Source organism: Mesoplodon densirostris, chromosome 3 (assembly GCF_025265405.1).
Source record: "Mesoplodon densirostris isolate mMesDen1 chromosome 3, mMesDen1 primary haplotype, whole genome shotgun sequence".
In the NCBI taxonomy this organism is placed as follows: domain Eukaryota; kingdom Metazoa; phylum Chordata; class Mammalia; order Artiodactyla; family Ziphiidae; genus Mesoplodon; species Mesoplodon densirostris.
The window spans coordinates 156,895,317-156,903,586 of NC_082663.1; positions in this window are offsets into that span (position 1 = coordinate 156,895,317).

The following is an 8,270-nucleotide window of genomic DNA, read 5'->3' on the forward strand; positions in this document are numbered from 1 at the left end:
TGGGACTCAGCTTGAGGCATATAGAGGCATAAATTAAGCTGGCAGCAAAGAAAAGTTCCCCTTTTTTCCTGGCACATGAAGGATCTTTGTCTTGTGAGGCTAAAAGAGAATGTGGTCAGGACAGTGCACAGTTTTGCTCAAACAACAATATAAAGTTAAAAGACAGCCAAGTGGAAAGGCCCCCTACAGAGGGATTTATAGACATCCCAAAACAATGTTACCCAGTAGTGGAGTCTGCTTTGTAGTTGCTGCTATCTTATTTTAGTGTCTTTTTGAATATTTAAGTTTGTCTGCCACTTAAATATTAAGGTCTAATATTTGAAAGTGTGTCATGATCAGGAGGAGGTCGACAGGTATGGTGCTCCTATTTACTCTCTGTGGCTTATGTGCTTCGACTGGAGACAAGGACCTGATTTATATTATCTTTGGTATCTCAGTGGTACAACCCAGTACATATTTGTAGGTTGTTTATGGAAGCTGCTTTTGGTTGTTTTGCTCAGTTGGGTTAAGTTGGATTAAATCAAAGGTTGAAATTTACTCCCAGAATCCCTGGGCCAGTTGGCTTAATAATCTTACCTGGCACCTTAACCCTTTCTATTAAGTCAGTTACCTGGAAAATGAATACCTTGTGTCAGAGGATTTAATAAAAAGTCTGTCTAATTTCTCAGAATCTACTACTAACACCCTAAAAACTGTCTAATCTGGTAACTTTCTCTTAACACAAGAACAAGTATGTCTAAGAAATCCTTCAGTTAAACCATATATAAAGAAAATCTTAGCTTTGAAGAGCAACCAGAGGAATATTCTTATCATATATTCTAGCACAGACATTCTACAAGTTTAAGTTCAGATATAGGAAACAGTCATCCCTGAAAGCAGAGTTCCAGAGTAAAAGTCTAAATTGTTGTGTAAATTACGTTTAACAAAAGTTGTCAGCTATATGGAGAAATCTTTACAAAGGTATAAACCTTTATGGGTTTATAATTTCTAAGTTGCTATTACTGATAATCACCAATCTGTATTTAATTAGATTTTTTTGTGTTTTTAGCTATCAATTAAATACTCATTAGGTGCTAACTACTTTGTATACATGATCTCATTTAATAATCTAAGCAACACTGTAAAGTGATCATTGGTTACTTGCTTGCAGTCAAGTTATCAAGTACCAGAACCGAGATTCAATCTCAGGACTTACTTGCTCCAAAGCTCTTGTGTTTAACCCGTTCTACTGGCTGCTTCAACTCATACAGCAAAGTACAAAACAACTTACTTTACTTAGTCATTAGGGAAGCCAGGCTGAGTTCATCTTTCAGCAAGATCAAAGGAGTTCGTCTTAAAAAAATCACTTTTCAAGGTGATATATCATCAAGGGCTCCTCATGATGAAACAATGACTCAGTTTATCTCCAGCACATCAAGGTCATCAAAGGTCCCAGGGTGCCTTATTCACTGTTCAACAGCAAGTCACAAAGGGTCTCCCATGCATCCCATGCTGCCTAAGATGGATAACATCCCAGGTTTCTCCAATATTTCCTGAGACTGGTTGTGAGGAGAGTCACACAGCACACCATGAAGCAGGATCCAATCATCAAACAGTGCCAGAAACATTCCCTGATACACAGTGCACTTTGCAGTGTATCAAAGGTGGGGAGTGGAGGGGTGCCAGGAGTGATTTAATTCAGAGGTTCTTTGGGGAATAGGATAAGCTGATCTTTCCAATCTCCTTGTCAATTTTCACTACCTCTAATGAAAGGGCTTTGGAACTAGGTTAATAAATTAGTTTCTCAACACCTGCTACCAATAGTCTCAACTATCAACCATTCAGTGAAACCACTGAAGGGAAAATATATTTGCCTAATTAAATTCCCAAATTCTAAATTTCCTATGAATATTGTAGAATCCTACATAAGCATATGAAAACATGTAATATATATTTGCCTCCAAATCTTCTGGGGTTACCTTTTATTTTAATGTATAAATATCAAGCTCCTATTTCATGTAATTGTAGGAAGTACAGTATCCTTCAGAGTATTCTGATGATTTCTATAGAGGTGTTAACTTCTCTGGTGGCTTCCTGTCACCTCTCACTCTAAATTCCCATTCCTGGCTCTATCCCTCAGTTCCCTTATACCATCTCATCTGCAGTTGCTGTCTTTGCTTCAGAACATTTTGTACCAAGTATTGACACAGACTTCTCCTTGATTCTCCAAAGACTAGGTACCTTTTATGAGGAATAGGCTTAAAATTTTGAGAATACCAGAGGGTGGGTACAGCACAGAAACAAAAAGAACTGAAATTTTGTATCAGAATTCACAATTCTGAAGGTCCCAATCATTTCTTATCACACATAATTTCTTACTGGCTTTCATCTCCTTAGGACTCAACTAGGGGAATGGATATAAGTAAAATGGATATATACTACACATTAGTTAAAAGCAATGAACAATTTTGCTAAATTTATGCTAAACTGACATATAGCAATATAAATAGACCTAAAAAGTTAATGTTGAATGAAGAATAAAATGTGATTTATAAAACAATATCATTTAGGCAGATATTTAAAAACTGCAACTACACCACATGTTTTCGAGGATACGTATATATTTAACTAAAGGTTAGAGAGTGAATTGGAAAGACAATATATTAAATACATTAGAGACGTGCTTCTCAGAGTTCTGAACTTTAGCCTAGGAGACCATTTAGGCTATGCACTCAGTTTACTTTGTAGCTTTGTTGCCCTGGGTCTAATTTTCAACACAGTCTTCCCTGTGGCTACAGGAGACAGCTGAGTCAATAGTGTGCCTTAAGTTGACAGCTGGCTGACCTGATCTTCTCAGTTTCCTTTTTCAGAGCTTTTAAAACAACTGACCAAAGGCAGACAACTCAATAACTCTTACAACTGCAATTGTCCCCATACTATTCACGTGCCTCCAGCTATTGCATAAGCTGATGTTTCACCTCCATCTGAACCTCATCCCAGTTCACCACCAGTGAGAGATTTTTCCTGGACCCAAAGGGCTATGTTCTTTATTCTGTTTCACCACCTTCTCTCTCTTAGAAGCAACAATAAGGGACATCCTTGCCTTATTCCTGTTTGTAAAGGGAATGCTTCTAAAGTTTTAGTTAAGTTTCATGTTGTAACTTTTCTTCTCAATGTATTGTGGAAATAGGTCCATACCAATTAATACTTATATATAACCAATCCTCATTATTGGTGGATTCAGCTACTCATTAAAATTTATTTGTAACCCCCCAAATCAATACTCATAGTGCCTTCATGCTTATTCATGGGCATGAGCAGAGCAGCAAAAAATTTCTCAATGTGTACATTCCCAGCTGAAGTCAAGCAAGGCAATGCTCTGCCTTCTTTTCCAGTTCTCATACTGAAAAGAAGTGCCTTTTCCGCAGTCTATTTAATAGTACATTTTTGTGCTTTTTCTTGGTGGCTTCCCTGTTTAAAATGGCCCCTAAGTGTGGTGCTGAAGTGCTATGTAGTGTTTCTAAAGGCAAGAAAGTTATCATGCACCTTATGGAGAAAATATGAATGTTAGATAAGCTTCATTCAGACATGAGTAATAGTGCTTTTGGTCATGAGGTGAATGTTAATGAATCAACAAGGTTTATTAGATAAGGTTTGTTTGTTTGTGTTTGCGGTACACCGGCCTCTCACTGTTGTGGCCTCTCCCGTTGTGGAGCACAGGCGCCGGACGTGCAGACCCAGCGGCCACGGCTCACGGGCCCAGCCGCTCCACAGCATGTGGGATCCTCCTGGACCGGGGCATGAACCCGTGTCCCCAGCATCGGCAGGTGGACTCTCAACCACTACGCCACGAGGGAAGCCCTAGATGAGGTATTTGTAAACAGAAAACCACATTTCAAAAATTATGGGCTGATTGGCTGATGAAAGTATTGTGAACCAGAGGCTCACAGAAACCCAACCTTATTTCTCCTAGGAGTGATGAGTAACTAGTCACCAATTCAGTGTTTTCAGCAACATTATAAAACCTAATTCCTGCAAATAACGAGAATCAACTACATATATTAAAATAAAAGAAACATTACATGGGACATACTTCTACTACAAAATAATTTATTGTTTATCTGAAACAAACTCTACATATCTAAATTACATCTCTTTAATTATGTTTTCCTGATGGTTTGGATCTCAACAGTTCCTGAATTTGCTTAGACATTTAATGCAGTTATAATCTGTGTTCCATTTAAATTGTACATAAACTTTCATTTTTTTAAAGTTTTTTTAATGTGGACTATTTTTTAAGTCTTTATTGAATTTGTTACAATACTGCTTCTGTTTTTGTTTTTTTTTGGCTGCAAGGCATGTGGGATCATAGCTCCCCGACCAAGGATTGAACTTGCAACCCCTCTATTGCAAGGGAAAGTCTTAACGACTGGACGGCCAGGGAAGTCGCTTATTTCATTCTTTTGTCCACTACTATTCTTTAGTGAAAAAAGACTCTCATCATCAGCATTATGACCCACTATACTGAACATGTGTTGGCATAAAATTGGTAACTGAGAATTGACCTTCCAATTTGATTTGTTGAAGTGCATAATACTATCTTTCCATTCTTCAGTATTACTTAGCATCTCTTCATCAAACTCTAGGTAAAAAAAAAATAAAGTTTTTCAATTAATAAAATCCATTTCAAAAGATAGTCCTGGCAATTTCATAAAAATTACCTACGTCAAATGAGAAATTCTTTTCCATTTTAATGAGGTCCCTCTTAAAAAGTGTCGACACTTAACTCTCTAACACCATACACAAAAGTAAGCTCAAAATGGATTAAAGATCTAAATGTAAGGCCAGAAACTATCAAACTCTTAGAGGAAAACATAGGCAGAACACTCTAAGACATAAATCACAGCAAGATCCTTTTTGACCCACCTCCTAGAGAAATGGAAATAAAAACAAAAATAAACAAATGGGACCTAATGGAACTTCAAAGCTTTTGCACAGCAAAGGAAAGCATAAACTAGACCAAAAGACAACCCTCAGAAAGGGAGAAAATATTTGCAAATGAAGCAACTGACAAAGGATTAATCTCCAAAATTTATAAGAAGCTCATGCAGCTCAATAACAGAAAATCAAACAACCGAATCCAAAAATGGGCAGAAGACCTAAATAGACATTTATCCAAAGAAGATATACAGATTGCCAACAAACACATGAAAGAATGCTCAACACCATTAATCATTAGAGAAATGCAAGTCAAAACTACAATGGGATATCATCTCACACCAGTCAGAATGGCCATCATCAAAACATCTAGAAACAATAAATGCTGGAGAGGGTGTGGAGAAGAGGGAACACTCTTGCACTGCTGGTGGGAATGTGAATTGGTACAGCCACTATGGAGAACAGTATGGAGGTTCCTTAAAAAACTACAAATAGAACTACCATATGACCCAGCAATCCCACTACTGGGCATATACCCTGAGAAAACCATAATTCAAAAAGAGTCATGCACCAAAATGTTCATTGCAGCTCTATTTACAGTAGCCCAGAGATGGAAACAACCTAAGTGTCCATCATCCAATGAATGGATAAAGAAGATGTGGCACATATATACAATGGAATATTACTCAGACATAAAAAGAAATGAAATTGCGCTATTTGTAATGAGGTGGATAGACCTAGAGTCTGTCACACAGAGTGAAGTAAGTCAGAAAGAGAAAGACAAATACCGTATGCTAACACATATATATGGAATTTAAGAAAAAAAATGTCATGAAGAACCTAGGGGTAAGAAAGGAATAAAGACACAGACCTACTTGAGATTTGACTTGAGGATATGGGGAGGGGGAAGTGTAAGCTGGGACAAAGCGAGAGAGTGGCATGGACATATATACACTACCAAACAGTAAGGTAGATAGCTAGTGGGAAGCAGCCACATAGCACAGGGAGATCAGCTCCGTGCCTTGTGACCGCCTGGAGGGGTGGGATAGGGAGGGGGGAGGGAGGGAGATGCAAGAGGGAAGGGATACGGGAACATATGTATATGTATAACTGATTCACTTTGTTATAAAGCAGAATCTAATGTACCATTGTGAAGCAATTATACTCCAATAAAGTTGTAATAAAGTTGTAAAAAATAAAGAATTCCTGAGTCGAACGTATGACTAATTTGTTTATTGATAATTTTCACTTGAGGTAATCAGTTAGATATCCTATCTTCACTAGGTGACTAGACTCTGCAGGAAACTTCTGCCTGAGCTCTCCTGAAACCAAGTTTCTACAAGCACATGTACATCAGCACAAATAACAGCAGTTTCATTCAGAGATGATGAATCATGTCTTCAGGCAAATAAGGACATTGTGAAGCTTGTTCCTGGATGTTCCTTTGAATTATCTTGCTCCTGTTGTGTTATATTATTTGCCTTTATTAAAAGCGTTATATGATTATGTTCAAAAAAGTAGAAATAAATATATTTTAAAAATAAAAGTAAAAAATAAAATTAAAAGATAAAAAAAATTTAAAAAGTAAAAATTTCCCTGGTGCCTCCGCTATTATTGTCCTTGCACCCACAGAGAGCTACAGTCAACCCCTGACTCCCCAGGAGGCCCTGCAAGACCTCTAGGTAGGTCTCTGGACCTGCTTTGTCGGACCCACCTCTGCGTGTGTTCCTCTCACCAGCTTCTGCTCCTGAAGCTGGCCTGGAGCATGTGTGCTAGTGTAAGCCATCTGGGGTGCAGGCTTCCATGGGCATGGCACAAACCACTGGGACCTGCATGGCCAAAGGAGGCTTTGGAGGGGGATGGCTCACAGCCCACTGGGGCCTGCATGGCCAAAGGAGGCTTTGTCGGGGGCAGCACGCAGGCCACCAGGACCTGTGCTGCCTGGCGGAGGCTTTGACTGGGGTGGGGGTGGGGTGTTCCTGGTATTTGTTTTGGATATATCTCATATCTTTTTTGGTGCCTCTGTCCTCTTTTACTTTCTTCTTTTGTGTTAAACAGATATTTTCAAGTGAGGAATAAAATATGCATTTTAAGTTAAAAAACAATTTCAGATTAATGTTAACTTAATTCCAATATTACACAGAAACTGTTCAAATATGTTTCTCTTCCTACTCCCCCCTTTGTGCTATTTTCATGTAAAGTATATCTTTAACATTATGAGCCCAACAATGTTTCATAATTGTTTCAGGATACGTGCTGCTGAAGTGAGCACTATAATTATTGTTTTATGCAGTTGTTTTTAAAATTATTTGAGGAGAAAATGGTATGCATCATATCAATAGAATAAAGGATAAAAACCACTTAATCATTTCAGTAGACACAGGCATTTAACAAAATTCAGTGTGATAAAAGCACTCAAGAATCTATGAATACGGCTTTCATTGTGGTGCAGTGGTTAAAAATCTGCCTGCCAATGCAGGAGACATGGGTTCCAGTCCTGGTCCGGGAAGATCCCACATGCTGTGGAGCAACTAAGCCCATGCACCATAACTATTGAGCCTGCGTTCTAGAGCCCGTGAGCCACAACTACTGAAGGTCACGTGCCTAGAGCCCATGCTCCACAGCAAGAGAAGCCACCGCAATGAGAAGCCTGCACACCACAACGAAGAGTAGCCCCTACTCACCACAACTAGAGAAAGCCCGTGAGCAGCAATGAAGAACAAATGCAGCCATAAATAAATAAATAAATAAATAAATAAATAAATAAATAAATAGAAGGAAACTACGAATACAGGGAAGCATCCTCAGCCTGATAAAGAGCACCTATGAAAATTCATGTTTAACATGATCCTGAATGGAAAATGACTGGATGATTTCTACCTAATGTCAGGAACAAGACAAGGATGTCTGTGCACATCATTTTCCTTCAACATTGTACTGAATGTTCTAGTCAGGGCAATTTAGACAGGGAAAAGTTATAAAAGGCATCTGTATTGAATAAGAAGAAGTAGAACTATATCCATTGACAGATAACATGAAATTATGTACAGAAAATCTCAAGGAATCCAATAAAGCATTATTAAAACTAATAAATGAGTCCAGCAAGGTCATAGGATACAAGATCAATAAATAAAAATCCATTGTATTTCTATGCACTTTAAATGAATAATCTAACAATGAAAATAAGAAAACAATTCAATTTATGATAACATTGAAAGGAATCAAATTCTTAGGTGCAAATTTCACAAAAACATTGGAAGACTTCTATACTGAAAATAACAAAATATCATTGAAAGAAATTAGAGGGTCTAAATAAATGGAAAAATATCCCATGTTCATCAGAAGATGAACAG